Source organism: Sphaerodactylus townsendi, linkage group LG06 (assembly GCF_021028975.2).
Source record: "Sphaerodactylus townsendi isolate TG3544 linkage group LG06, MPM_Stown_v2.3, whole genome shotgun sequence".
Classification (NCBI taxonomy): Eukaryota; Metazoa; Chordata; class Lepidosauria; order Squamata; family Sphaerodactylidae; genus Sphaerodactylus; species Sphaerodactylus townsendi.
Window position 1 is genome coordinate 76,525,239 of NC_059430.1, and position 16,151 is coordinate 76,541,389.

Genomic DNA, 16,151 nt, shown 5'->3' on the forward strand with positions numbered 1-16,151 from the left:
GGTATCTTTAGGAGACTCTCAGTTTGGTGAAGTTTGGTTCAGGGAGTCCAAAGTTATGGACCCTCAAAGGTGTATCCCCCATCTCCTATTAGCTCCCATTGGAAACAAAGTTTTGGGAGTCCATAACTTTGGACCCCATGAACCAAGCCTCACCAAACCTGGGTGGTATCATCAGGAGAGTCTCCTGAAAAACCGCTGAAATTTTGGTGCTGCTATCCTAAAAACTGTGCACCCTGCAGGCTAAAAACCAAAAAACACTAAAAATACAAATACGGGGGGTGAAGCTTTGGAAATGTAATAGGGGGTTGAACCCGAGAAACCCCCCCTCCTTTACCTATGTCCTTGGTGCCTGGGGACAGTGCTGCTGGATGACTTCCTAAGAGGCTTGCAGCATCACAGCCAGGAAACCAAAAGTGATGTTCTCCCAATCTCTATGAAAACCCTCTATGCTACACAATGGATCTGTGCCAACAAATGGTGGTGTCCCCAAGCTGAAACGGTCCAGGAAGCTAACTAAAGCTGACACCATCCTAGGAATTCACCCTTCAATGCCGACATAGGCTCCTGCTCTGGAAGAGCACTGGGGCTTTGGCTGCATTGGTGCCTAAGAATCGTGCTGTTGCACATACCTCGAAGTTCTGGCTTCAGTGGCTCTGCACTGGCATAAATGCCTCCTATGCCAGCATAAGTGGCATTTATGCCAGTGGGGTCAGGCCTCCTCCTCAGTTCCCATCCTCTCAGGATTGCACTGTTTGGCTGCAATCCTAAGAACACATTCCTGAGATTAAGCTCTATTGAATAAAATGAGACTTATTTTTGATTAAATCTCCTTGGGATCACTGTCTCATGGTGGACATTCATAAAATATATTTTTTACTATGATAATACACTACACTGGGACGCTGCAAAATAACTTTTCTTGGGTGGTTTGTTCAAAGAGCACTACATATATCTCAAGTATCAAGTACCCTACTTTAAGAAAGATTATTTAAATTGAAAAGTATTTTGGAATCCCATCAGTGATATAGGATCTACTTCTTAGAAGAACATGAAAATACATTAGAGCACAAATAATGGTTCCGAACAAATAATGTCTATTGTACTTGCTGGAATTTGAAATCTTAGGGCTGTAGAAACATCCAAGGCCAAGCTTCAATTGTTTGATACAAGATTACTACTGATTCTTCATTGAATCCTTGAGATAACTATTTAATATTTGCAGGACTGTAACGGGCTCTTCATTCTGAATTAATGCCATACAGTGCAAGCATAAACCATGTTACACCCTTCTGAGTCCACTGGCTTCAGTGCGTTTAGAAGACTATTACTCTGCTTAGGTCATATAATCTTTCTGGATAGATGCAGACTATCAGAAGTAAGAGCTGTATGAAAAAGAAGCCCAATTACCCAATTACCTTGACTGTGCATGCTTTAGAAAATAATCCTAAACTAGTGTACTCACAATTCTACTAAGATCTAGTCAGGGCTATCCCAGGAAAATGTTCTTAGAATTGCATTGTTGACTTCACTCACCAGCAGAAAGAGAACTATTTCATTTTAAATGATGTCCGATATTTGGATCCAAGGTAAGATTGTTTAAATTATGCATTGAGCATATATTTGCTTAAAAAATATGAGCATATACTTGCATCTTTTTCAGCATTAATATATCTTTTTATTTCTCTTAGTCCATGAATTCTGTTCATATCCTTTGGCTCTCCTTATCTTGCAATTCAATTGCAGGACAGAACTAATCTCCCCCACAGCAACCCATAGTCCCACCATGGTGGAATCTGCATGGGCCAAAAACAGCACCCCAGGGATGTTACAAAAAAACCCGTCCCTGGGGTGCTGTTTGCACAGCTGCCGCCTCCACAATGAGGCAGCGCCGGACTTCCCCCCACACACCCCGGGTCAAAAATGCTGTTTCTCTTCCTCACTCAATGAGCAAGGCTTGGGGGAAATAGTGTTTCCCTGCCAGCACTGTGGGAATGGCACCAGGTTGGAGGCATCACTTTTCAGCATCTCCATTTCCCCCCACACTTTCCTTCTCTCCCTGCAAACCTCCACAGGGACGTGGAGGCATGCCCATGCTGCCCTTCAACCCCTGGGGGTCAGAGGGCAGCATGGGCATGCCTCGCTGTCCCTGCAGAGCTCTGCAGGGAGAGAAGGTAAGTGTGGGAAAAGAAAATGGACCTCCGCATGTGAACGGGCCGGGGCTCCACCAGCATCATATATACTGGTGGGAAGCTGCTGTAGTGGCCTGTGCAGAATGCACCTAAGGATATTATCCACTTAATGGATATGGCAGGCCATGTCGATAGAAAACTTTATTATTCAGGTGGGAGAGAAGTAGCAATATGTGGTATAGTGGTTATGTCTCTTTAAGAGACTAGTATTTAAGGACATGTAAGGATGGGGAATGCATGCAGCTGTTGGAGTGTTTTACAGAGTGCTTGGCTGAGCTTGAATAAAGTATTGATTACAAGGCTTGGAGGATTTAATGCAAAGACATAACACAATAATGCTAAGAACGGAACATTGAAAGAGATACTTCAGTTTTGTCTCTCCATGCATTGGCTGGCCTATTCCTTTCAGGAATAAAACAAAACACATTCTTGTCAAACCTGAACTATCAGCTTTTGTGGTCCAGAGCTGACTTTTTATGAGGAATTTTTGGCACCAGAGCTGAGACAGCAAGACTCTGGCTTCCAACTTTGAACTGTATGCCATTAAGACAATGACCTGGGAGCCACAACAATATGACTTTTCCCTGCAGGTGGACAACTTAAAGCCAGCACTCCGTCCACTCTGTTCAGGTGATTATAGCCTTCTGTTATTAGTAGCTAGTGCCAAATGGGGAAATCCTTTTACATATTTGCCAATATTTGTTCGATATTTGGATCTCCTGGAGATGGCAAATATTATGAAATCAGCCTGCTGAATAAACATGTCATTGAGCTATTCAGCAGGAGGAATATTGCAACTTGAAAGAGGCAAAATACAATTTGAATAAAATAAATACTTAACTGTGTTAAGAAAGCCTGCTGGAAACATTGCTACCAGCTTTGTATCAACTTAGCTTACCTCCCTGTGGAGCAGCATCTGGTACAGGCTTGTTTAATCAAATCTTTGGGCTATGCAGGCATTCTTGCAATGCCTGACCACTGAAAACAATCAATCAGAAAACTCATCCAGTTATTTATTCTAAAATACTTTAATTTTTTTTTACAAAAAAAGAGACGAACATACTCATTAAATTTGGGTTCTGTTGTGTGGTTTCTCTGGAAAGACTGCCTATGAACTATAGTAATAAATTTGGATCCTGACAAACATTTCCATTGGCACAAGGGTTTTTGCTTGTGGAGTATGATTTTTTCACCCCAAAAGGAACTAAAATGCCTCCTAACAACAGAAACATTTTAGTGGCTTAATATAATGAATTCTTGAACCCCCAAAGTTGTTACTTGAGATCCAAACTGTATTGTTGTTGTTTTTGTTGCATTTTTCTGCATGCAAGTCCTGAGGGGAAATGAAAAGTAGAAAAGGTTGTTTCAATCTAACCTCACAAAGCTACCATCTCTAGCATGCCAAGTTTTTTCTTCCATAGCCAAGCATATTAAAAGCTTTAATACAAATTGCTATAGCTCTGTCCTGCTTGTAAGAGGTTTAGGAAGCATAGGAAGTTTTCCAAGATTCTAGCATCCTTAGTTCCTGTTCATTCTAATCTGTTTAGCTCTGAACAAGGAGCCAGTTAACAACTAATCCAAACAGTAGCAAGACCTTCTAAATTCATTGAGTTCCAACATTCTCAGTGTGACTCTCTATAATCCTATTTAGGATACTTTGTGGTCAACCACACACACCAGTCAAAACACTAAGTAATTTCACTGCTTTATAAAAAGCAATACATTGGAGTGAATGGAACGTCAAGGCAATTACATCTTTTTTCACATAGTGCTTGCATCAAAGGCCTTTTGGTAAATTGTTGCCTGTTGAAAATAGGCCACTTATTTTAGTAGCTTAATGTAGAAAACCAATAGGATGGATTTCTTTCAACATAGATGTCAATAGCTGTTTTCAGAGACCTTTGGTATAATACCTAAAATAGAACAGAGAGCTTCAGGTTTTAGGAAAGAGGAAAGGCTTTGCTTTCATAGGGACATTCTCATTCACTGGTATCTAAATAAAAAAGGTACAGAAAGAGATTTTAGGTACAGGATCTGGGCTACTGAGAAATTCCTCTAGTTCTTATTTGGACTGTTCTGGTAGTCTGCTCCACAGGGCAACTAAAGCCTGAATTTTCATGCTTATTGAATCTGTTGACTTTGAATCATTATCTGATTCCAGGTGGGATATTGATTTAGTCTACGTCAGCTGAGCAATATATCATTGGTCCCTTTTTGTTTACTGCCTGGAAGCCAGATGGTTCTATTTAAATGATATTTTCATCTTTGTCAAAGGCCCTTCTTCTTTAGGTAGCACAGGTTCACATGACCTATCCCATCAAAATTCAAATCTCTTGGTTTTTATGGTTTTTGGAGATGTAGTTGCATGACATGACTACTCTAATAGTCTTTTGGTACCGTGCTGCTCTGAAGTAAGAAATGACAAATGACAACACTGAGAGGTAAGAATGACAACACAGTTAAATAAGCCATCATGATTGAGAGGAAAGCTTCTTTAACAGAAACTAGCATGGGAGGAAAGACTTTTCTTTGCATGCAACATTAATGATCTCTAGAAACCTGTGAAGAGAAAACAAAAGGTATAGTGCCATAATAAAAGTGGAATATATATCAAACTGGACCACCTTGATATTAATAAAATTATCCATTTCCACTAGTCTATTTTAAGGAGATAGTAAGCTGGGAATTCATGAGTCGATAAAAACAAGATCTGAAGATCAGCTAACTTTATCACATGAGCCTGCATCCAAAGGTGACTGAACAGGGCAAGTGTGGGGACTGAATAGGGCCTTTACTACCCTTCAAATATATGTTTGTCAATGTGGTAAAGGCAGTAGTAAAGGAACCAGATATCACAGGATTTAGTGAGTCTTTTTGAGATAAAATCAATCTACCTCAGTCATCAGGAGAAACAGCCTGTACTGTACTGTAACCCTACTGTACTGTAACAGTACTGTTACCCTACAAGTGTGTATAACAATTCTTGAAGGAACTGTCTTCCAACTGTGAAAATGTACTTTTACACCATTTACTTACCAACTAAAATAAGCCTTTTAACCCTTCCATGAAAGAAACAATGAAGTTATCATCTGCCCCCCCCCGAGGTTCTGGGTGAGTCCAAAAGCCGAGCAATGAAGTACAAATCACTTCAGAAATCAGAAACACCCCTCTCTTAGGTAACTTCAGTGATATAACCAGCCACATCAATAATTAAATTTTGCCTCACTGAGCACTTGCAATTAAACATCTATTAAATGCTGCCCTTTTGTAGTCAGTCATTGGGAACTTGGGAGTCTGTTACTGGACTGAGGAGAAAATTTAGGAAGAGATGTTTGGGACCTGCAGTCAGTTTACCTAGATCAGCTCCCTTAATTTCTTCAAGCTTTATGTCTACAGTCCCTGAGCTACTCCACAACTGGGAAATTTTAAAAAATGGCCACAGCTGTTGAAGATAGTAATGGGAAATAGAGTTAAAATGGAATACGGTTGTCAGATTTCCTGTCATCCTTGTTGGTAATTCAGAGGTACGACTGTCAGCAAGATGCAGATGGTGACCAAAATTGTGCTAATTGTGACACATGAGACTTTCAATACCATTTTCTCTTTCTTCACACAATTTTTATCTTTTCCATATTTAAGCATTTTTCAACATTTCATACTAATGTAACATTCAAAAAATTAACATATTCCATGGAGAAAAATTATGTGCAAGGAAGCAGAAAATAATGTGAATATTGTCATGGATGTTTGGCAGATACTGTTTTAAAATATTTTCTTGCATATACACACATATTACTTTTAGCCACTCACTGAAAATCCTTGTACTTTGGTGGTGGCTCCTAATGGTTTTTTTTTTTAAAAAAAAAATCTGCCGAGCCAATCAGAAGCTGGCCTGGCTCAGTTTCTAAAACTGCTTGGCAGGCAACAGGAAATGTGTCAGTGGGAACTCATGGCATTATGGCACTCAAAGTCTCTCTCTCTCCCTCTCCCTCCCCCCCCTCTTGTTTTTGGGAGATGAAAGGGTTGTAAGTAAATTCACTGTTGGCGCTGATTTGCTGCTGTAGGACCATAAGCTAGCTCACTAACCATTACTCCTATTTGTTTGCAAAGTCTGCAAGAATATTAATTTCCTGACACTATGCCAAACCAAAGTGCAAGAGGGTGTGTGCTAAAAAGAACAACACAGGTAAGATAAATGTAGCTGGCTTGTGTTATGACAGCGTTTCCATAGGTACTGCTTCAAAATATAACTGGATCTATTTTGAAACTGAGACATCAGGCAAGAAAGACTAAAGTAAGCATTTTATTTATTTTTTTGAATTATGTTGTGCTTAATAAAGTGATGTCACCTGTCATCTAATGATGGAAGTACAGCATAGGTGTTCTTCCAAATTAGTTTTCCTGAGACTGAGGAATGTTTATGGAAATCAATTTCAATTTACAGAAGGACTGGCTTGGATTTGAAAGCTCCTGAGCATCACCAGTGAATCACTGGCATGAACATTTCTCCCATCTTAATAGTGGATCGAATATCAGATATAAAATGGCAACTGAAGAACCAGGTGTAAGCCATTCTGAAGTAAGTGGTGTAATTTCTAGTATGAATCTATAAGTCCCCAAATGCATGATCATTCAGGTTTTTTTTAAAAAAATAAAAGCCTTTCAAGAAAATCAATGGAGTAGAAACAATAAGATTTTGAAAGACACAAAGCGTTATTAAGATTTTTTTAAAAGCAGATATTGGTAGACTGATGAGCTTATTTTAGTGTGGAAAAATGGTCCTTTAAATCCATTGGACTAGATTCCACAGTAATACCAGAATAGTGAGAGTTGGATTTGCTAATTTCACCTATATCCAATTTCACCTATACTAGCAACGAACCTATGCATTTACTTTGATTTTGATAAATACCTAAAGAAGAGAACTGCGATCTCTGAATCAAGAAAATACTAGAGTTGGTCGATACCAAGGAGGTTCGGCCTGGTTCAGGCTCAGATCAGGATTGGATGTATGGGCTCGGATTGCCCAAGTTGTGAGCCTTCCAGGCTCGGACACATCCGATCCTGTGGTAGCATCCGAAATTCTCGGATGCATTTTTATTTTTTGTTGTTTTGGCCAGCAGGGGGCGCAGTTTTGGGTGCATTGGCACCAAACTTTCAGGGTTTCATAAGGAGACTGTTGTGATGATGCCCCCCAAGTTTGGTGCAGTTTGGTTCAGGGGGGCCAAGGTTATGGACCCTCAAAGGGGGTGCCACATCCCCATTGTTTCCAATGGTAGCTAATAGGAGATGGGGCTGCCCCTTTGAGGGTCCATAACTTTGCCCCCCCTGAACCAAACTGCACCAAACCTGGGGAGTATCATCAGGACAGTCTCCTGATGATACCCTGAAAATTCAGTGTGGATATGTCCAAAACTGCACCCCTGACAGGCATTTTTGCAAAAGATTATTTGGTTTTTTTGTTTCACAGCAGTTTTGCAACAGTAGCAATGCCATACGGCAGCCCAGACTTGTGCTGTTTGGCTTGCTGCTGCTCCATTCATTTATTATTATTATTATTATTATTATTATTATTATTATTATTATTATTATTATTATTATTATTATTATTATTATTATTATTATTATTATTATTAATTCAATTTCTATACCACCCGATCCCCAATGGGCTCCGGGCGGTGAACAACATAATATATAAACAATAAGTAGGAGCAAATCCAATACAATACAAACATAGGCTCCGTCAATAAAACATCTTAAAATACATAAAAATACATAAAAAACAGCGGTTGGATCAGCAGTAGGAGCGTCTGTGGTAAGTGGGGCTGATCTTTTTTTGGGGTAGGGAAAGTGGGAGCGCCGCCGTCGTGTGTGTGTGTTGGGGGGGGGGCGGTAGGGTTTTTTCCTTTCTTTTTTTTACTCGGATGAGCCGTGTCTCGTCCAAGGCACTGATCCAAGCCCCATGGGTTTTGGGTTGAGTATTTTGGGTTGAGAATGATAGAAACTGCAATTTATTTACAAGGGGTAGAGTAAATAGAAATTTTTTCTGTATCGCATAATTTTAAATATGGTATCGCATTATTTTAAATAAATAATTTTAGCCTTGGGATTGGGCGCCCGTTTTTACCGTTTTATTGGTTTATTGTTTAAATTGTATATGATTGTTGCTGGATTTTAAATGTGTTAATTTATGCTGGATTTTAAATGTGTTAATTTATGCTGTTGGAGCTGCTGTCAGAGAACAGCCATGTTGGAAGCCGCCTCGAGCCCCTTGGGGAAGAGGCGGCCTATAAATTTGAAATATAAATAAATAAATAAATAAAGATCTGATTGGCTGTGCAGATTTTTAAGAAATTTCTCTGGCAGCAGTTGCTACTTCTGCACCAGGGTTTCATTGAGTGGCTGAAGATAAAGTGTGGGTGTAAAGGATTCAATGGTGTTGATGTATGGGCCAGCCACCCGACCTTGACTACATTCCACAGCGCGGGCGACGGGCCAGCTTCTTCGACGGAGACCTTATCTCTCCGAGGGAGATGAGGCCTCCGTTCCCATGGGAATCCGGGAGGGGGAATGGGATGCAGTGAGTTATAACCTGTGTTTTTACGGGAGTTCTCATTCCTGCTACCGCGTGTAATGCGAGCGTTCTAAGATGACTTAATAAACGGCCTTTTACACCCAAAAAGCCTTTTATTTCTGCTTCTATGGAATTCCTTACATTGTGGCAGGAATCCTAGTTCATCTATATTCCTAGTGCAGTGGACCTCTGGAAACTCGGCATGGAGAGGTTGAATATTCCTGTGGAATGGTGCTGTATTCCCAAAGAGGGCTCCGAAGCTTTCCCTTCTGGATTTGGAGGAACCGGGCCGAGAACGGTTCTCGCTGGTAACTCTTTCCCGTCCTCGTGATCTATTATGAGTTTTCCCTTACTCCGCTTCGGCACCAGGGACGACGAGGCGATCATGTGGACTTACATGAGTCATTAGCGCCGTCTATGGATCGTGAGCTTCGTGGATCGGATATCTGCCCGCTTCCATGTGGATTACAAACCTCAGGTGCAGCCTGTCACGGAGGAGACGGGTCTGACCACCTTTCATGCGGCAACGCAGGAGTCCATTGAACGCATTCCCACTCAGATTTTGGTGATGCTCCCAAGAATCCATCAGTGGCCTCCAGGATCCCGGATTAGCAGCTGGATCTGAGATGTCCCGTGGAGCCACCGGTGGGCACGACGCCCTGCAGGTCAGAGGAAGAGGAGTCCGGAGAGAGCCTGCACTCCCTTCCGGATCTATTCCCTCTCCCACCTAAAGAGAGTTGGGATGAGGAAGTGGGCTTGACTGCGAGATGCCCGCGAAGCATGGGTCCGTGAACGGCAGCTATGGGAAGAGGAACGAGAACAGCGGCAACAACAGCGTGAAAACCTGCAAAGAGACCGGGATGCATTGACTCCCAGCTGGAGAGAGAGCTGGCTGCCTTGGAGAGGGAACTGAAGCAGCAGCAGAACAGGACAACCCAAGTTGGAGTCTCCGCTAAGTCACTGGTACAGCCGGCGCCAGAGGGGCCACGCTAAGCTGGGTCCTGCCACCTTCCAAGGACCGGCTCCCACCAGAACGCCAGCTGCACCGGCGCGGTACTTCCACCTCCACCGACCCAGCCCCCCCCTGCGCGAACTACCCCGCCTCTTGCGGGCATTTCAAGGGCCGTGGAGAGGGGATACTACAGGCCTCCAATACCTGCCCGCTTCGGGATGGGGACCGCTTCTAAACTTCCCTACTTCATCTTGCAACTCGATGCCCACATGGAGGACTATGATGACGAGGCACCGGTCTGAGCGCTTAAAAATACGGGACACTGGCTCAGTCCTGGATGGGGCGGCAGCCGACTGGTTTGTGACTCTTTTGAACCTGCAAGATGAGGATACCAAGACGGTGCCTCGCATTCCTCCAAGCCTTCCGGCGCTCGCTTCCAAGATCCGCCGCGCTGAAAATGAAGCTATCCCCGGCACTCATCAAATCTTATCCAGCAAGGCCGCCGCTCGTTTGCAGAATTTTGCCCTGCGGAATTTCGTGCGGCGGCTGCTCGAATTTCTCCTGAGTGGCCTGAGCTGATGAAATGCTAATACTTCTCGGATGCTGGCGACGGCAAGCGCGCGGAAACGGTGTTTTTAATTCGGATCCCCCGCACTATTGCTGATTGGATCGAACTGGGATCCCAAGTATGCGTCTCGCTTGGAACACGCTGCGTGCCGTGGGGCCTTTACGCCCAAAACCCGCCACTACGACCACTACTGCTAATAAACTGCCGGGCCCAGCCGCTTCTAATGAGACCACCTCCGAAGCGTCGCCGCCGGCTTGATTGTGTCTTTACTACGGAGGACCAGGTCATCTAGTCAGCCAACTGCCCGAAAAAACAGAAGTTAACCGCTCCGGCTGCGCAGACCCCATCTGCCAAGCCGCCATTAAATACGCAACCGGCCCCAACAGCGCGCGTTTCAAGGCAGTTAATGAAGGCGACCCAGAGGTGGGGGAAGCAGCCGTGTGTCTTTCTTCACCCCCCCCCCATGGACATGGGTTCGACTCCAGACGCGAGTGAGTGAAGGCATTCCCATCACAATCCAAGCTGCTTTCTGGCCAACCCCGCTAAGCATACACCAACATTATAGCCTCCGCCCTTGTAGATTCTGGCTGCTCCTATTGCCATCGCGTTCCCCAGGTGGCGGAGGAACTGGGTCTAGATCAAGTCCTCCCCTGGTTAAGCTCATATTTCATTCACCCAAATGGACGGTAGTCCTCTCGGGAGCTAAGGACCGGCCCAGTTCAAAACGCACCGGGTCCTCCTCACGACCATTGGGAGAAAAATTAGTTTTATTCTGGCTGGTGGCCAAACACTCTATAGTTCTGGGCATGCTATGGTTGTTGTTAAAATGAACCAAAATTCATTTGTTAAAGGATCTTAGAATTCACTGACCCCCTCTACGGTGAACACATGAATTGGGGGGAAAACTCGGCTTCTCCTGGGACACCCCCTTCAAGCTTCATCAGCTTATGCTCGCTCTAACTGCTCCTGATTCTACCGACATTCCAATCGGGCTTACCAAGATTTGGCCAGAGTATTGTGAGTTAAGAACGCGATCAGCTGCCACCCTTACAGAGACACTGACTGCAAAATCGTGAATATGTTGTGCATGCAGCTGCCCAAAGGTAGAATCTACCGCATGAGTCCCAATGAGGAGAAGGAACTTTGTGCCTTTCTAGACAAGAACCTTCGCTCGCTGGTTCATAATGCATGGCTACCAAACACACACACACGCTGCTCCTGTATTGTTTGTAAAAAAGAAAGATGGCTCTTTCCACGTTTCTGCACCGGCTACCGAGGACTCAATGCAGTCTCTCGGTCCTAATAAATACCCTTTGCTGCTAATCAATGACCTTCTAGACGATATTGGGTGGTGACGCATCTTCACTAAGTTGGACTTCAGAGAAGCTTTGCTACTATAGAGTCAGAATTGCTGAGGGCTATGAACACCCGGACTGCATTTAACAACGAAGCTTGGACAGTTTGAATACTTACTAATGCCATTCGGGTTAAGTGGGGCCCCCCGGAGCTTTGTATAATCTCTTATCAACGAAGTTCTCCATGATTTATTGTACAAGGGAGTAGTTGTGTATTTAGATGACGTTTTAATTCATTCAAGAACCATGGAGGAACATGATGTTGGTTCGAGAAGTATTGAAACGCTTTGTTCAACAACTCCCTCTTTGCCAAACTTTCGAAATGCTGTTTCCACCAAACCTCTATTGACTATTTGGGTTACCGCCTTGATCTCACCCGAGGGCCTCAAGATGGATCCTGCTAAGATTGATGCAGTCCTCCAGTGCCCTGCCCCCTACCAACCTAAAGGAGCTCCAATCTTTTCTGGGTTTTGCTAATTTCTATCGCGGACTTTATACCCCAATTCGCTGAACTGGATTCTAATTCACAGACCTCTTACGCACTAAGGGTAAAGATCCATTGACTGCCAAACCCGGGGCCCCCCTTTCCTGGTCTAAAGAATGTCAGACAGCCTTTCAGCTTTTAAAATCTGCTTTTACTACCGAACCTATCCTGAAGCACCCTGATCCGGATCTCCCATTTGTGGTTCACGTGGATGCCTCGGACAAAGCGCTTGGGGCAGCCCTGTTGCAGAAAAATAAAGATGGTAGGCTGGTTCCGTGTGCTTATTTATCCAAGAAATTCTCCGGTGCTGAGCTCAACTGGACTGTAGGGGATAAAGAGACTGCGGCCATCAAAGTAGTACTCTCCACTTGGCGCCACTGGCTGGAAGGGGCTAAACACCCCTTTCAAGTTTGGTCGGATCACAAGAACTTGGCCGCCCTCTCCACCTTCCTCAAGATGTCCGCGAAGCAACTTTGTTGGGCCGATTTCTTTTCTCGTTTCTCTTTCACGGTCCACTTTTTCCCCGGAAAAACCAATAAACTGGCTGATGCGCTCTCGCGCCTACCCGGGGAGGGGGGTGGAGCTGCCTTACGGGACATTCCACGCACTGTTCTCTCCCCCTCCCAATTAGGGCTGGCTGTCACCCGATCTCAGACATCCGCTCCTCCTTCTCCGCCCATTCCCAGCCTGGTCTCTCCTTTCCTACGGGAACTCGAGGAGGCGGGGCTGCGCGAGCCTCCGACGGAGGAAGGTGACTCCCAATTGCGTTTGGAGAATGGCGTTTGGCGGCGGGGGGATTGTTGGTACGTGCCTCCCCCCCTCCGTAAGCAGGTTCTCGAGGCCTGCCATGACGCCCGCTCGGCTGGACATTTTGGCTTTCTAAAAACTCTGCATTTGGCCCGCCGTCAGTTCTGGTGGCGCGCGATGCGCAAGGACATTGAGACGTATATTAAAGGTTGCTCTGTTTGTGCTGAAGCCAAGAACGTTCCGGGAAAACCCCATGGTCTGTTGAAACCTCTCCCGCTGGCCTCCCGCCCCTGGGAAGTCATCTCCATGGATTTTATTACAGATTTGCCAGAAAGTCATGGCAACACGGTCTTGTGGGTGGTGGTGGACTTATTTTCTAAACAAGCCCATTTTATTCCCTGTGCTTCCATCCCCTCCGCTCCTAAGTTAGCACGTCTGTTCATTCAGCATGTTTACCGTCTACACTCCGCCCCCGTTAAGGTGGTCTCCGACCGCGGCCCCCAATTCATTTCAAAGTTCTGGAAAGCTTTTCTAGGGTTGTTGGGGGCCGCCCTGGCGGTCGCCGCCCCCTACCACGTTCAAAGTGACGGTGAGTCGGAGAGAACGAACAGAACCCTAGAGCAGTATTTACGTTGTTACACCAACTATCACCAAGACAATTGGTGCGAGCTGATTCCATTTGCAGAGTACGCCTATAACAATGCGGTTCATAGCAGTACAAAAAAGACCCCCTTTGAAATTGTGTCCGGTCGCTCCTTCCCGCCCTTGCCACAACTACCTGCGGAAGCATTGGATCCTCCGGAGTTTCAACAATGGATTTCTTCTCTGGCCGAGGGGTGGAAAATGGTCCAGGCTGCCTTACAACAGGCTAAAGACTCCCAAAAACTTCAAGCGGATAAGCACCGCTCGGATTTCCCTCTGCGTGTGGGCGCCTGGGTGTATTTGTCTACCAAAAACCTCAGAGACGTGCATAAATTTTCAAAATTAGGCAAAAGATTCGTGGGACCTTTTCAGATTACTAAAGTAATTAATGATGTCACTGCCCGATTGGACTTGCCTAATTCTCTTAGTAACATCCATCCTGTCTTCCATTCCAGTTTACTCAAGGAGGCTCCCATTTCCGATGCCTGGCACGACCCGCCAGAGAGACCCCCACCGACTATTATTGATGGCCACAAGCATTACGAAATTGACGCCATCCTGGACTCTCGCTTTAATCGCAAACGCTTACAATATTTGGTCTCTTGGGTGGGGTATTCCTCTGGGTATAATCAATGGGTCTACTCCGAAAATATTGACGCCCCCGCCCTCATTTCTGCTTTCCATCGGGCCTTTCCGCACAAACCTGGGGGGGAGAAGTCTTTTTTAAGGGAGGCAGAGTGTAAAGGATTCAATGGTGTTGATGTACGGGCCAGCCGCCCGACCTTGACTACATTCCACAGCGCGGGCGACGGGCCAGCTTCTTCGACAGAGACCTTATCTCTCCGAGGGAGATGAGGCCTCCGTTCCCATGGGAATCCGGGAGGGGGAATGGGATGCAGTGAGTTATAACCTGTGTTTTTGGCGGGAGGTCTCATTCCTGCCACTGCGTGTACGTGAGCTTTCTAAGATGTCTTAATAAACGGTCTTTTACACCCAAAAAGCCTTTTATTTCTGCTTCTATGGAATTCCTTACAGTGGGTATGCAAGAAAGTGTTTTTGAAACACTGTGCTTCTTTAAAAGGCACGGCTGAAAAAATATTGATGAGTTACTATTAGTAATTCTTTGTTGGTAATTCTCTCTGGTAAGAGATATCTTTGCACGGTGGCTATGCACAGCAGAACATCCCCAGGGCATCTCCAGCTATGTGTGTGCATGTTGCTATAAAGAAAACTCGGAGTCATTTCATAGTTTCTAACTAATAAGAGGAGTCTTTATTAGTGAACTCCATTCTGGATAGAAAAGCAAAGAGATAGGTTCTCTACTCTAATCTATCTGGCTAGATAGTGAGAGATACAATCTGCATCCCTCTGCACACAAGGTGCAAGATAGAAGGTGTGCGTAAGAAAAGTGGAGAGAGGGGGAGAAGCAGAAAGGAAGAAAGTTCCCTAAGAGTAGCAATCTACACATCAAAGGGATAGTGTCAGTGTGTCAGGCTCATTCCGCACATGCAGAATAATGCACTTTCAAACTGCTTTCAGTTCTCTTTGAAGCTGTGCGGAATAGCAAAATCCACTTTCAAACAGTTGTGAAAGTGGTTTGAAAACACATTATTTTGTGTGTGCAGAAGGGGCCATAGAGAAAAGGTGCCAGTGTCTTGACCCTCTCTAGCTATCTGACTCACTGATAAGTCCTCCTCTGTTACATATGCATGAAATAGTGTACAGTCCTCTGAAGATGCCAGCCACAGATGCAGGCGAAACGTCAGGAGAGAATGCTGCTAGAACACGGCCATACAGCCCGGAAACCACACAGCACCCAAGTGTACAGTCCTTCACTTCCAACATGCTTGACCTCACTCCATGAGGTTTTGTTGCTTGCTCTGCCTGTTGTGGTAGCTATTTTGTGTCTGTGCCCCACCGACCAGTGTCATAATTCCAAAGCCGCTCAAGGTTTGGGAACCCCTGCAATAACCTAACTGCCCAATCGTATGCATGTCTACTTAAATCAAACTTTGTTTAAACAGGCTTACTTAGAGTTGCCAGATCCAGGCAGGGAAACTTTTGGAGATTTGGGGATGGAGCCTAGGGAGGGTGAGGACCTCAGTGGAGTACATAAAATCCACTCTTCAAAGTATCTATTTTCTCTAGGGAAACTGATCTCTGTAGTCTGGAGATGAGGTGTGATTTCAGGGGCTCCCAAGGTCCTATCTAGAAGCTGGCATTCCTAGGCTTACTCCAGGATAAGTATGCATAGGATTGCAATCACAAGTGGATTACGCATGGGCCAAAAACAGTGGTGTGAAAATGGTGTAAAATGATTTAAAACGGTGTAGAAGGGATTACCCAGTTTTCACGCCACTGTTTTTGGCAGATGCAGAATTCACCTCAGATAGACAGCTCTCTCACATAAAACGGGGGAAAACTTTATGTCAGTGGCACCTCTTCCTTAAAGAATTATTCATGCAGCATTGCCTTACTGCTGCATATCTTGGATGTGCAGCTAAGTTGTACTTATGAGCCTGATCATGGGCCAGATATCCTTATTGTCTTACCTTTTCCCAAGAGCCATACAGCTTGTTCTGCTTGTACAATTTATTTGTTCCAGACCATTAAAATCTTGTTCTTTTTCTGTGGAGTAAA